This window comes from Leptonychotes weddellii, chromosome 2, assembly GCF_054177405.1.
Source record: "Leptonychotes weddellii isolate Sample4059 chromosome 2, ASM5417740v2, whole genome shotgun sequence".
NCBI lineage: Eukaryota > Metazoa > Chordata > Mammalia > Carnivora > Phocidae > Leptonychotes > Leptonychotes weddellii.
In genome coordinates, this window is record NC_138370.1 from 46,381,543 (window position 1) to 46,396,831 (window position 15,289).

A 15,289-nucleotide genomic window follows, 5' to 3' on the forward strand; every position below is an offset into this window, starting at 1 on the left:
GCCTGGGTGGCTCAGTTGGTTAAGCGACTGCCTTCGGCTCAGGTCATGATCCTGGAGTCCCGGGATCGAGTTCCGCATCGGGCTCCCTGCTCGGCAGGGAGTCTGCTTCTCCCTCTGACCCTCCTCCCTCTCATGCTCTCTGTCTCTCATTCTCTCTCTCTCAAATAAATAAATAAAATCTTTAAAAAAAAAAAAAAAGATTTCCCTTGTTTTTCTCAAATACTCTCATTTCCAAAGGTTAATTACTTGGCTGTAAAAGTGCACTCCAGAATGAAATTTAACCTAAGAGTTCTCCATCTTAAGGTGAATATTCTTAGCAGGTTTTTTTTTTTTTTTTTCAAAAATAGGAAGCCATCTGTTTAGCCAATTTGAATACATATAAAAGAATAAAAAAATAGGAATACAGAGGTTCATGGATTTTTAAGCACTTTTGGGTATTTGTAAAATACATTATGACTCTGATGCTTGAAAAAATATGAGGTGGTGCTCGGAGCTATAAATCAGCCCCAGAAAATAAAGCTGAGCTAGTAGGGGGGGTATCTTTAGGACAAAAATTTTTTGATCATCCAAAATGTTGATCATTTGTGGGCCATAGAAGAGGAAGATTTATTATTTTTGGATGGTTCAATTTTTAGTAAGATAAAGACATACAATTTGAGAGAACATCAAACAGAATGTGGTTCTTATTAATATCACATAACCTTTCCTATAAAACTTTTCCTTTCTCCAGCCCAGCTCCCATTAGAACCAAACTAAACACGTTGACAGCTACAATTTAGGAAGGTGTTAGGCCAATAGTCTCCCCTTTTGAGAAACTGGATCATTAATTCAATATCATGTTTCCGGTTTTCTTCATAAACCAAATACATGGGGATAGATTCTATTCTACAGGGTTTAAACACACACAAGTGACAAAAACCACAGAACACAGATCCTAATCAGCAGGGCCTTCAACCATGAACTCACTGTATGCACATATGTCACTCCCATTATCATTAGTATGAATAAAACTCTAACTTATTTTACACATTTGGAAGAGGCTGGATCTCAGTGTTCATGATTAGATATGTTCTCATAAAAACTACATTGTTTTATTACCAAATGTGTTTATACATATCAGTATATTTTAGAATTGAATATTCTCCTCCTGAGCAAAATAAATCATTGGTTCCTGAACAATCTATGACTTACTTATTTCCTTTTAATCCTAAATCCTCATATAAGTCTAAAGTTAGCATTTTTGTCTTTAGAATTTTTAAGGAAATATGAACTCCAGGATCTCAAGTTGGATTTATTTTAGGTCTTGCATACAGTAGGCATTCAATCAACACTTATGGAAGAATGAATTAATGAATCCCAATCATGTGAACTTTGTGACCCGAGAGTCACAAAAGGGTGCACCCTAGAAGAGATCCCCGATGGAATTCAAGACAAAAGTCTAAAAAACGAGGCTCATGTAATTTATTCCACATAATTCTGAGTTTGAATCCCAGGAAGAGATAGTTTTAAGGTTTCCAAAAGATGCAGTCAAAATTAGTATATCAGAACTTGAAGATAATAGATGTGACTCTATCTTTAGAAGAACGAGCTTGGACCTTCCTCTGTATGAAAGAACAGAACCCTCAGAGTTTTCTCCTAAATCCCCTTGCGGAGGCCATCCGCAAGTTGATGAACCCAGAATCATATTCCAGAGTTGTATGGCTATCCATCAAAACAAACCAAGAATGGGTTAACACCAATGCATTCAAGGTGCCTGGGTGGCTCTGTCAGTTAAGTGTCTGACTCTTGACTTCAACTCAGGTCTTGATCTCAGGGTCATGAGTTCAAGCCCCACGTTGGCCTCCATGCTGGGCGTGGAGGCTCCTTAATAGCAATGCATTCTAAATTCACCCCGCCCCCAAATGCCACCGCTACTGCCACTGTAACTGGCACAGCTCTATCGCAGTGGGGAGCCCGCCCACCTAGCCTGGGACCTGAGACCCACCAGAGTAGAGTGAAGGTGCCTGACTTTGAAGGTTCACATTTAAGTTGGCTGACCCTCCTATCCACTCAGATGGGGAGGAGAAGGAAGAAGACAACCAAGGTTGTGGGGGGAGGAGTTGGGCTACCTATTTTTATTAAGGAGCTTATATCAAAATCAATGTGCCATACCAATATTGACTAATGCTTTCTCATAACATCAAGTACTTTACACAGTAAGTCACTAGCTTCATGCCCAATAGACTGCAAGCTCAAAGAAGATAAGCATCCATCTGGATTCACTAAAGGATTGGCGGCATAAAGCCCAATGCCTGTAGCATAATAGATGCTCAATTATTACGTGGTGAATGAATGAATGAGAGTGGATAGTAGAATACAATCAAGAGCCAGTCTGCAAGGGTTTCGTTCCTTCCTGTTACTCAGTAGTTATGTGACCCTGGTAACTTCTGTGTGCCTCAGTTTTTCATCTGTCAAATAGGGATAACTGTAGCTTAGTAACTGTGAAAAATAAATGAGATAATATGGGAAATGTACTTAGAAAAGGGACTGACATATAGTAAGTGCCATTATTATTATTATTATCACTAGTACTAGTACTATTCCAACTTCCACTTCTATTTTTTTTAAGTAACCTCTACGGCCAACATGGGGCTCAAACTCACAACCCTGACATCAAGAGTTGCATGTTCTACCGACTGAGCCAGCCAGGCACCACCAACCTCTAATTCTTGATGTTGGGTGGAACAAGGCCTTGACCAACTTCCTGAACTTTACACTATCCTAGAGGTGCTCATTGCCCCGTGAGAATGTTCACCCATGTAATAAATCATCCTCCTTTTGCAAATGAGAAGACAAAGTTCACCACTCAATAAAATGACTTCTCCTAAAGCCCTAACGTCTTGCAATGTTTAAAAATATTCTCCAGTGAGAAGTCTATCACCACTCATGTCCTTAATAATTAAAAAAAAAAAAGTTGTGGGGCGCCTGGGTGGCTCAGTTGGTTAAGCGACTGCCTTCGGCTCAGGTCATGATCCCGGAGTCCCGGGATCGAGTCCCGCATCAGGTTCCCTGCTCAGCGGGGGGTCTGCTTCTCCCTCTGACCCTCCTCCCTCTCATGCTCTCTGCCTCTCATTCTCTCTCTCGCAAATAAATAAAATCTTAAAAAAAAAAAAAGTTGTATCCAAGTTACTACCCAAAGTCTACTGATATTAAACATAAAAAAAAAAAAAATCACTTCCCCTCATGTGCATAATTTGCACAAAATTCCATCAGTGCAATTTTGACAAGTATAAGGAGACTCCGAATATTGCTAACTGTTCACTGGGTTTAACCTCAGACAATGATTCAGCTAAATGCTATATTGGATTTCATCATTTCCATTTACACGGCCCCTGCAGTAATTCTCTGAGGGGTTTATGGTTATCTAGAATGGCCCGAGTGCCTGGGTGTGTGCACTCGGGTCACTGTGGAAGGCTCTGTTAGTGGAACAAGAATGGGACCATCTTAAAACAAAACAGCTGCATCAGAATGGCCAAGGCTTGGGAGCAATATGATAGCTGCTATTAAACCCCACTCCGAGCTTTCCCCCAGCTTTGATGATTTCTTTCTTCCTCTCAAAAGTTTACCATTCTTTTCCTGACCTCGAGTCAACCTCATAAAAGCCCAATTTTTGTTTAGGTTCATATTAAAGTTTTTGTTGTGTTATTGTGGGTTTCGGGATTTTCATTGTTTCTGTTGTTTGTATTTTCTTTGTCTATTTGGTCTGACAAAACACTAAATCGAGGTGGGCCAGCCATGCTAAATTCCCTCATATAGACATGCAGTGAGGACTTTCTGTTGCCTGGCGTTCACCTGTCTCATTGTTTTTGTCCCCCATGATACTTCCTCCCAGCAAGCAACTGGAAATGCCCCGGGGGGTGGGAGGGGAGGGCGCAATTCTTTTTTTTTTTTCCAGGCTGTGTGGTAGCAGTCACCCTTTTTGACATCTCTCATTCCAACTGAGAGCTAGTTGAGTTGAAAGACTTTATTTTAACATCCGACTATGGCATTCTTGAATAGAGTTTATCATTCGCTATTATAAGAGCTTACATGAGCTGTTAGAATAAAAAATTCTTCTTCAGTCTGACAGTTAAGAAAGCATTTAAAGCACTTTAAATTCCTTAAAAAAGGTATGTTGTAGTAATACCGTGATAGAATTGAAAATACTATAAAGAAGCAGTTCAAGGGCCTTCTAACCCTGCAGTGAGGGAACTAATTTAAATGAACTATAAATAATGTTTGTTGGATTAATGTACCTTAATTCCACCATTGTATTTAGCATAATCTTTTCTTAAGGTGATAATTGATAAGCCATCACTTAGAGACTGTTTAATGATGCTGAAATGAAGCCGAGGCGGAAGTCGGCGAACTCATTGGGACTTTTTCGAGCTCCCAAAGACCACCTGGGATTCATCTCAATTCTCTGATGCTGTGTTTCAAATCAGCCACTCAAAGATACTATTTGCTGTCAGCAAGTCCACTGATTTATTTAATCCTTCCCCAAAATATGTCCTGAAATTCTCACAATTTAACCTCTATTTGTCATGACGGCAGTCCTCGGCAATGACTCCATCACTCTCTGGCATTGTCAGGTGCTTGCAGGGGCCCTGTCACGGTGCCGGTGGCCCGGAAGCGTGAGGCCAACCCTCGGGAATCCAGCTGCCACTTTATCTTCTCAGCAAACCATCACTAGATTTTTTTAATTACACTTAGAATCTCCACTAGACCTCTCCAAAAATAAGAACATCCAAGCATACTGCACGCATACAGTATGGTGTGTATAATCAATATATTGTTATATTCTGCATTTTAAGAACAATATTCCTAATTCCATCTACAATAGGTACACTTATTGGTTTTTAGATTAAATAGTACAGTATAGCAAAATACGAGTTCGAGTAGGATAATGGAGAAAAGAAGAAAAACAAGTTTAAAAGGACAAAGAGAAAGGAAGGATAATGAAAACTCTTCTCTCCGGGAGCCTGGGTGACAAGGTCGGTTGAGCAACCTACTCTTGGTTGTGGCTCAGGTCACGATCTCTTGGATCCTGAGATGGAGCCCCACGAAGGACTCTGCGCTCAGCGGGGAGTCTCTTGAAGAGTCTCTCCCTCTGCCGGCCCCCCACATGGGCGCACACTTGTGCACGTGCCCTCTCTCTCAAATAATTTTATTTATTTATTTGAGAGAGAGTGAAAGAAAGAGAGAGAGAGAACAGGATCAGGGTAAGGGGCAGAGGAAGAAGCAGACTCCCCACCGAACAGAGAGCCCAAAGGGGGCTCCATCCTAGGACTCCAGGATCATGACCTGAGCCGAAGGCAGACACTCAACCGACTGAGCCATCCAGGCACCCTAAATAAATAAATCTTAAAAAAAAGAAAAAAAGGAAAGAAAAAACCTCTTCTCTGACTTTAAGAATAAATGTGACAGGGGCACCTGGTTGACTCAATTGGTAGAGCATGCAACTCTTGATCTCCGGGTTGTGGTTTTGAGCCTCATGTTGGTTATACAGATTACTTAAAAATAAAATCTTAAAAAAATCAGACCCAATGCAATCTAGTTTTATCTTCTTTTTTTTAAGTTTATTTTTTTTTAGTAATCTCTACACCCAACATGTGGCTCGAACTCACAACCCCAAGATCAAGTGTCACATACTCTTTCAACTGAGCCAACCAGGCACCAGTCTAGTTTCATCTTCTAATGTGTGAATCAGTCACCTAATGAACTAAAAAATCACTATAGTTTGCAAAATAAAAGTCCTATGATGAAGAGGTGGCATTTTTTTTCTTCCCCAGAACAGCAGTAAGAATGCATTATAATCCATAATAAAAATCAGAAGGAAAAAATTCAGACCCAGTTTCCGTGGTGCGTTGAAAATAATTCTTATAAAGTTCACAACTTCTATTCTCATTCCCAACATTACTTTATTTTCAGGTAAGTTCTGGAAGTCAATAAAGGTCAATCAACTTTTTTATTAAGCTTCTTATTTTGAGGTAATTATAGATTCTCATGCATTTGTAACTAATTATAGAGATCCCTTGCACCCTTTACCCAGTTTCTTCCTGTAGTAACATCCTGCAAAATTATAGTAAAACATCACAACCAGGATATGGACATTAATACAGTTAAGATACAGAACATTTCCATAACCACAAGGATCCCTTTTGCTGTCCTTCTATAGCTGCGCTCACTTCCCTTCCACTGCTCCTTAACTTCTAGTAACCACTAATCTCTTCTCCACTTCTATAATTTTGTCCTTTCAAGAATGTTACATAAATGGAAACATACAGTCTATAACTTGTCCTGGTTAGTATTTTTCCCCTGGTGTAATTCTCTGGAGATTCATTCAGATTCTTGAGCTTATTGATAATTTATTCATTTTTTTATTGCCGAATATATTCTATGGTATGGATATACCATGATCAGCAATACATGCTTACCTGTCAACAGAATGGTTAACAGTTTGTCTATCCACTGAAGGATCTGTGAGTTGTTTTCGGTTCAGGGCTATCGTGAATAAGCTGCCTTAAGCATTCATGTACAGGTTTCCATGCAAACTTAGGTCATCATTTATCTGAGATAAATGCTCAGGAGTGCAATTGCTGAATCATATGGTAGTTACACGTTTACTTTGTAAGAAACTGCCGAACTGTCTCCCAGACAGGCTGTACCATTTTACATTCCCACCAGCAGTGTCTTAATGATCCAGTTTCTCTGCATCCTTGCTAGCATTTGGTGTTGTTGTGGTTGATTTTTACCCACAGCCACAGATCCAATTTGGGACAAAAAGTGCTCACAAGACTTTCAAATTTAACATATTTTGTTCTTTTAACATTACCTGGGTACTGAAAATGTATATATTTTTAATGTCAGCTCTCTTTGGTTTCAACACCACAACTTAAAAGCTGTGCACTTGAGACAAATTACTTTAACACCTCTGAACTTTGATTTCCTTATATGTAAAAACCTACCCCTTTTAAGAAGTATATTAAAGGAATAGTGTGTGTAAAGAGCACAGGGTAAAATAAGTGTTCAATAAATGCTAATTCCTTTCCTCCGCATTATTCCATTTGATCCTCGTGTGTCCCAATAGGCATGCTTCTTCTTAATCCTTTCCCAGCACCACCTAGAACCATTGCTTCTGTTGAGTTGTATAGCTCCCTCTCCCCTCAGTTCAGACAAATATAAATACAGTCTAAAGTCGGTTAAGATGATGGAACAATGGGGACCTGGGTGGCTTAGTCCGTTAAGTGTCTGCCTTTAGCTCAGGTCACCATCTCAGGGTCCTGGGATCGAGTCCCGCGTTGGGCTCCCTGCTGAGCAGGGAGTCTGCTTCTCCCTCTCCCTTTGCTCCTCTCCCTGCTCATGCTCTCTCTCACTCTCTTTCTCAAATAAATGAATAAAATCTTTTTTTAAAAATGATGTATAAGAAACAGCGTGATATTGCTTTCAGAAAACAAGTTCAAACACAGCTCTGCCTCCTACCAACTGTGTGAACTTGGGCAATTATTTCACCTCTCCAGTCAATGCCACCGATGGTTCATCTCTTCCATCTTTAGAATGGACAGAATCAGACTGCTTTACCACCCCTAAAAAGATGCTAAATTCAAGTGAAGAAATATGTGAAAGTGATTCGCAAACAGTGAAGAGCTACACAAACAGAGTAAGGCAAATTATAAAAAACAAAGTCCAGTGCACCTAAGGGTCTCATTCATTCTGCTGTAGAACTTTAAGGAAGAGAAATGCCAGGAACCATAATTATGTCTGAGTCAGAGACAGTGGTGCCCCAAAGAATGGGGAGCAAGAAGACCACATTAGAAACTCTTTTTTTTTTAAAGCATTTATTTATTTGAGATAGAGCTAGAGAAAGAGAGAGCAAGAGCAGGGGGGAGGGGCAGAGGGAGAGGTAGAAGCAGGCTCCCTGCTGAGCAGGGGCTCGATCCCAGGATCCCAAGACCAAGACCCCAGCCCAGGCAGGTGCTTAACCAACTGAGCCACCCAGGTGCCCCAGAAATTCTCTTTATATTTGTTTTTATGTAAATAATCAGAAATGAGTTCACCAACACCCTGGCTTGGTCCTAGTCAAGTTGCCCGAGGCACACATGGTATCCTTAGGGAAGGAGCAGATCTCAGCGGCGGAGGGGTTGACAGTGGCCCCCGCTTGAACTCACATGGACTGAGATGTGTGATGGTTTATCTGGCTCAGGTAGGTGGAAGCAGATGATGTAATCCAGTTTTAGCTAAACTAACCTTCACCAAATGGACAGGGGGCTTTACAAAAAGCCCTAAAACAAACTTAGATTAAAGATCATTCAAATACGGGCATAAACCATCAAGAAAATGGCAGAACTGACACTCTCCCTCCTACTGAAGAGCTTTAGTCAGCCACACAACAAGGCAGAAATGTTGAGAAGACAGATCAGACAGTAAGCTAATGAAAAAGCATTTTTATTCATTTATTTTTAAAATTTTATTTATTTAACAGAGAGAGACACAGCGAGTGAGGCAACACAAGCAGGGGGAGCGGGAGAGGGAGAAGCAGGCCCCCCGCGGAGCAGGGAGCCCGATGTGGGGCTCGATCCCAGAATCCTGGGATCATGACCTGAGCCGAAGGCAGTTGCTTAACAACTGAGCCACCCAAGGTGCCCTGAAAAAGCATTTTTAAATGACCAAGACCATTTAAAAGGTGGATTTGCATCCACTGCTGATAACTGAATTTATCTCGCCTGAAAATATTTACACCTGTTGTTTAAGTCTTCTTAAACCTTGCCCTCTTTTAGTTCATTTTTTACATGGATTTATAATGTATATACCAGTAAAGTAGTGCAGATTTATAATTTGCAAATAGATCTATACCTAAAATGTCTTACTGTTAGAGTGCACAATTAAAACAATGGGAGGGACCATTGCCCTAGCATATTTCATTTCTTTAATGCGCCGTTTTCCTCCGTTTAGACCGTTGTGTCAGGCACCAACAGACCACACTACACATGGGCTAGATGGCATGAAACTAGATTTGCGCTGCCAATCTGGCAGGTTGCTATCACTAGGTCCATCTCCCCATTCCTTTCTGGAGCCTCTAAAGACAGACAGAAGCCATTGCCTTTTCGCTGTCAACACTGAGGTCTGGAAGCCAGTGTAGGCTTCTCACACGAGTCTCCATGAAATCTGTGGGCTGTCAACATCTCCACACTTAGTGGTTCTCAGGAAGGTGACTGTGGCATGCCACCTTTTAATGCTGTGGAGCTGTGCTGAAGAGAAGAGCTACTGTTTAGTAAGCATTTACTCTATGCCAGGCCCTCAACCAAAAGCCTTGTGGGAATCATCTCAAAAAATGCTCATCACGACACTGTAAGAGTCTACACTTATTATCCACCTTCTGTGGCCATGGTCACTGAAGCAAAGAAGAGCCATTTTGCCAAGATCACATGTTGCTATGTGTTGTAGTCAGGATTCAGAACTGTGCCTCTCAGTCCAGAGACTTGCTCTCAGTCACAAGGTTATGCCATTTTACATGCATAGTATTCATAGCTTTATTTCCATGTATTATGACGATGATTTCTTAATAATATAACATTCTCAAAATTAATTTTCAAAAATTTGTCTCATTTCAAGTGTGACTTTGCTTCATCTTGGGATCAAATATTTGCCAGAAGACATCACTGATCTTGCAATAAGCGTCAAAATCAATTATAATCAGATTTACAGGGATTATTTTGATAGGTTTTTAAAAATGTATCTTACCAATTGTGGGAAAAAAACAGCCTTAGAGCCTTTCTGACATGAAGCAGGGCATAAACAATAACACAATAAAATGTACATGGCTTACGATTTACTCAAATGTATCTGAGACTGCAAGCTAAAACTAGCATTCAAGGCAATGAGAAAAATTCAGTGCATGATCCAGTTGTTTCCTCATATTCAGATAGCTAACGATGAGAACAAAACACAGGAACAGTTGAGTGAACCTTTCAATAATTACGTAGCTATATTAATACCATTTGACAGTAAAGTATTTAAGGAGAGAAAAGCCCATTGGGTTGCAGGCACTCTTAATTCCGTGACTTTTTTTTTTTAAAGATTTTATTTATTTATTTGAGAGCGAGAGCATGAGCAAGCCAGAGAGAGCACGAGCAGTGGAGAGGGAGAGGGAGAAGCAGACTCCCCTCTGAGCAGGGAGCTTGAGGAGGGGCTGGATCTCAGGACCCTGGGATCATGACCTGAGCCAAAGGCAGATGCTTAACCGACTGAGCCACCCAGGTGTCCCTCTGGGACTTTTAGTAAAATATAGCAAGTAGAAATATGGCAGGGGTGGGGCTGGCGTTGTGGGGTAGGAATGGCAATATCCTTCTGAGGGCAAGTTCCTCTACAGGATTATGTGCTCTTGCTCGTGTATGTTAAGGACCCTTGAGGTTCTCTTCCCAGATATCCTCATTGCAAATACCTAGGTCATGATTTAAAAGCACTATAATTTACAAAGTGCAGCCCACACCTCACGGACTCAAATACTGCTTTGTTACCATGGCTGTTTTACCTTTGATGAGCCATCATATTTATCTTCATAAACACTTCATTAAATATCAGTCTATCTGAAAAAAGAAAAATTCAGCATTCAAACAGCTAAACACTTCAACAGCCCATATATAATCTATATTTGCAATAAAGCAAAAATAGTCACTTGATTAGATTCTGTAATTTTATTGCTGACATCATCTTTACTCGAAAAGCAAAAGATGCATGGAGCTTAACGATGTTGGGAAAAACCAAAAGAATTACTAGGAATGTAAGGAGGCAGTTTCTTGCTTTATTTATCCCAGAATAATAACAAAGTTCCCTGGTTTATTCCTGAAAAAAAGTTGTTTCTTAAATTTTTTCTCAGCAAGTTGGAGATTATGCAAATTATCTCATGGATATATTTCACCAGTTTGAAAAAATTCGTTGCTTTTTGACATGTATTCATTTATCACAAGGTTCTTTTTTGACATGTATTCATTTAGAAAGAACAATGGTATAATGGATTAAAGGTCCTTATATTTTAAACCAATATTTAAAAATCATGGAAGCTAGCATTTTCCCATATACAAGAATTTACATATATTTTTTATTTGGGCTTCTTCATCCAGTGAAAAATCTATTTTTAAAAATCACTGAATTAAAGAAAACAAAAACAATCTCTTTGATTATATGGATCCAATTCATCACTCTCCTGTTTATAGACAAAGAGCCAGATCCTGCCTAAGGAAATTGTCTTTTTCAGATTTTATGTTTCTGCATTCCTTCTGTCTTATATTTTTCATCCCCCTCTTCCAGTCATCACTTCATAACTGTAGTTAGAAAAAGCGTTTGCCCATTTTCCCTGATTTCACATTTGAACAGAATTTCTTCTAGATGGACCACAAACAATCTCATAGAAAAACTCCATTTTCTGGTAGATTCTGTAAAGGGTAAGCAGTCTGTCCACTGCACTGTCCATTTGTCACCCCGTACAAATGGGGAATCCTATTACCTACAAAGGTATTAAGAAAGTGCTCCCAGCTGAAAGCATTTATCCAATTCCAATTGTTGTTTGGAAGGCTAAAATACTAAGAGTGGTATTGTTCCAGGAGCTACTGTTTAAAACAATGCAATGCCTGTTTAGAGTGAAAAATCAGTACTTGAAAATCTGAGTTGGTTTAAAAAATAATAACTGTGCGTCCAAAAAAGAATTCCTTAAAGAAACATTTCTATGCCAGGCACATGTTTTTAATTTTAATAACATTGGCTTACCTAAATAAATATGTAGGACCTACTAATTGTACTCTATATTTTGATATTTTGTATATTATTCTATTTTAGTGAGTTTGCAAGGAAGCTAATGAATGACAATGTTGAAAAAATATGTATCTGTCAGTACAAAGTTGTTGTGGTTTATAGATACTGCAAAATGCTGTGTTGAAAAAAAATTCTGTTTAAAAGTAACTGAAAACTGCTCTGATTTTAAGAGAAATGAATGTAGCCATATCCTTATAGGATAATGCCAGATAAAAAGTAATCATGTTCCCTCTACAACTCTGTTTGTTGGTGTTTATAGAAGAAGAATAATGCTTTAAGGTTATTTTCATAGTTGTTCACTTAACATGGGATTAACATCAAAATCTTCATAATTATCTGAGATCACCCATTTGAAAGCAGTGTGGTAAAACATGTTAATGATTAAGACACTAGCAGTTTTAATACTAAACAGATTAACACACATGAAAGTAATATTATAATTTGTTTATTGAATAATATGCCAGGCCAATTTTTTTGGTGAAGAGAGAATTCTCATGAAATGGTACCCTTTCTTGCTACTGCTTCCTATTTCTTGAGAGATATACATGAGTGTGCATGACATATGAACTTGAAATATTATTCTGTGGTTTTGACATTGCACAATTTTATGAAACCATTATTTCTGAGGTGTGCTTTAAATAAAATTGAAAACCAAAATTTTACAATAGGAGTGAGATCCAGAAGAATGAAGCTACAATCCAGGTGGGATTATAAACAAAAAAAAATGTAAATCTTAAAAGAGATTGCTAATTGACTAGAACACCTATGAATTTATTTTATGACCACCAGCAAACAAATGTTAAGTCCATCCACACCTTACACATTTTTAAAAAATAAAGAAGTATATTTTAATATGTATCCCCAGAGTCTCATAAAAATATTTCTCTGCCTCAACTTTCCCACCTCCTTCAGAAGTCAACATGAGAGGAAAATGGGTAGACATTTATAAGGTAATATGAAATCATAAAATAATGACCCAAGTCATGTCCACCTTTCTTGAATCATGGTGAAAATAGCATTCACATCCCAGACCTAATTATTCCAAAATACTTGCTGCTTTTGCCAATGCGGGTTGTGTGGAATCTTAGAAACTAAACTGAATGTAACAAATGCAGGTGCCTGCCCCCAGACGGTGAAGAATGTGAGTTAAAAGACAGTATCTGTATAACCTCAGCTGTGCCTCAGAAGGGGGGCCAGGGCGTGGGGATTTAAATCACGTTGTTTCCACTTATGCAGAGAAAATCCATAAAAAGATTTATTATCATATTTTCTTTGTGAAATGTATTTGTTTTTGACTTTAAAAGTGCTCCGCAGTACAGAGCAGAGTAAATATTACAATTTTGTTAAACAGCAGCCGAGATTTAATTGTCTGTGAAATACAAGGCTTAGGACCTGATCTGAGTTAACTACTATTCCGCTGAAACAAACTAGGCTGGCCTGCGCGGTGACCGAACGCACCCAGCGGCCGACGTACACAGAAGAGCCATCCCGCAAGAAGGCAGGGAGGGCAGGGGGCCCTGCACACGCCTGCAGGAGCCCATCCAAAGGGCTTGGAGCTTTAGTCTTCCTGCGGCCGATTTAAAGCGACTTTGTACAAAAAGTCAAACAAGAAGCAGCAGCTATGGAAAACATAACAAATCATGCTAGCAGTTTAACAGCGAGAAAGAAGGGGAAACCAGTACCCGCTAACAAATACTGAAGAAAAATGTAATGGAGATAGAAGTGGGAGGAAAGGGAAGGGAGGAGAAAAGGAGCTGGATAAGGACACAACATCGTTGTCGGCATGTGCACTGCACATTTTATTATTACTGCACATATCTCAGTGGCTCGGCCGGGAACCTGAGAAATCCGTCTCCTTTACCATTGCTCGCGCCCTTTGCACGCGGGTTTAGGAAGGGCTCCGCCGCCCGCCTCTCCCTCGCGTCACCTCCTCCAGCGCCACCCCGCTTCCTCCCTCCGGGGGCTCTGCGGGTCGCTTCCTCCACCCGCCGAGGGTGCAGAGGAGAAAGCGGGCGGCTGCAGATTTGCCCCGGTGGCACCGCAGCCGCAAGGCAACCCGTAATTGCAAAGCAAACAAGGCTGAAATATTGGATTGGTCTCAATCGTGACAAGATCTACGCTTTTGCCGCCAATTTGTTTGTGCAGCTCTATTTAAAGGCACTTGATTGAGGAAATGTTGAAAATAGCGGTGAGGGTTTCCCTAATGAGACCTCAGGAGGGAAGCGGCGGCCTTCGCCCGCTGCCGAGGGCTCGGGATTGGGTTGGCGCGGGGGGGGGGGGGGGGGGGGGGGGGAGAGGAGAAGGGCGCGGTTAACCCCTTCCTGCCCGCCTCGGGCGAAAAGCCGTCGGAGACCAGCCGGGGATGCTGGGGGTCCAACCCGCCCCGGAGCGATGACTTCCCCGGGGCCTGAGCTGCGGGAAACCGGCCTCCTTGGTGGCGGGCACCGAGAGGGGGGGAATGGGGATCAAAAGGATAACTTAACCAGGGTGGAGGAGGCGGCCCAGCAGCCAACGCAGCGGCCGGAGGGCCGGCGGCCAAAATCCAGGGTGGCGGCTCTGGCCGCGCCCCTTGCCCCCCAACCTTCCTGGGCGGCCGCCACAGGCCCGCATCTCACTCTCCCATGCCCAGGGTCCTGCGAGGCCTGAGGCCCTTGCGATCCCCGCGGAGCCGCGGTTGCGCTTGGCTCGGGTCACTGAGGCAAGTGGTGCCCTCCGTCGCCACCCGGCCCATCACCTTCGGGCTGGGTCTCCAGGAGGCTGTAAGGGAGGGGAAGAAACCGAAGAGGCAGGAAGAGAAAATACTTATTTATTGAGCGCAGCCTGTGTGTCAGGCGTCTTGCTCTCGCGTGCATCTTGATCTCATTTAATCTCCCCTACACACCCTCGAGGTCGGTGTCTCCCTAAACCTTAGTTTCTTCATCTGAATAGTGGGTGTCATTAACCCACTATTCAGATGAAGAAACTAAGGTTTAGGGAGATGGACGATCTTGTCCGAGATCAGGCAGCCAGTATTTGGGTGCCCGAGAGTCCGGCCTGCCCAGCTCTGACTCCGGAGCTCAGGTTGTCGAGAGGGGCCACCTGAGGAGGCCAGGCCGGGGCTGAGTTTTCCACTCTCTGAGCCAAGGCCGGTTGACACAGACCCATTGCCAGCCGGATCCATCCCGAGGAGGCGTTCCCTGGTTCTCCCGAGGGCTTGGAGATGAAGGTCTGTTCCCTAATGAGCCGTCCACCTCCTCTACTAGCTCTAGTCACTTTCAAAATAAAACCAATCCAGTTGCAATTGGGGTATGCGGAATTCACCCGTTTTCTCTAAGACATCCCTTTTACACAAGCTGTTTAATCCCCTACTGGGTATGTGGATTAGGGGCTCAAGGAACCCACAGTCACCAGAGGTTAAAGGTATGTGCCCAGCGGTCTATCAGAGAGAATATGAGGGGGTGCGCCAGAAAGGGGACTTGATTTG

At 41.6% G+C, this 15,289-nt stretch overlaps 2 long non-coding RNA genes across 3 annotated transcripts in view; one reads left to right on the plus strand and one right to left on the minus strand.

The window, feature by feature from the left end:
* The window catches only part of LOC145719461 (uncharacterized), a 171,725-nt gene that overhangs the window by 98,691 nt on the left and 57,745 nt on the right, over nt 1-15,289 (plus strand). The window lies entirely within an intron of this gene.
* LOC115942480 (uncharacterized) overlaps nt 1-15,289 on the minus strand; it is a 32,299-nt gene that overhangs the window by 9,933 nt on the left and 7,077 nt on the right. The window contains exon 5 of one of the 2 annotated variants that reach the window (XR_014142378.1): nt 10,550-10,604. This is a non-coding gene — a long non-coding RNA (uncharacterized LOC115942480). Of the gene's footprint in view, nt 1-10,549; nt 10,605-12,255; nt 14,584-15,289 lie in introns of those variants that run through there. The other variant, XR_004077089.2, reaches the window with a different exon arrangement.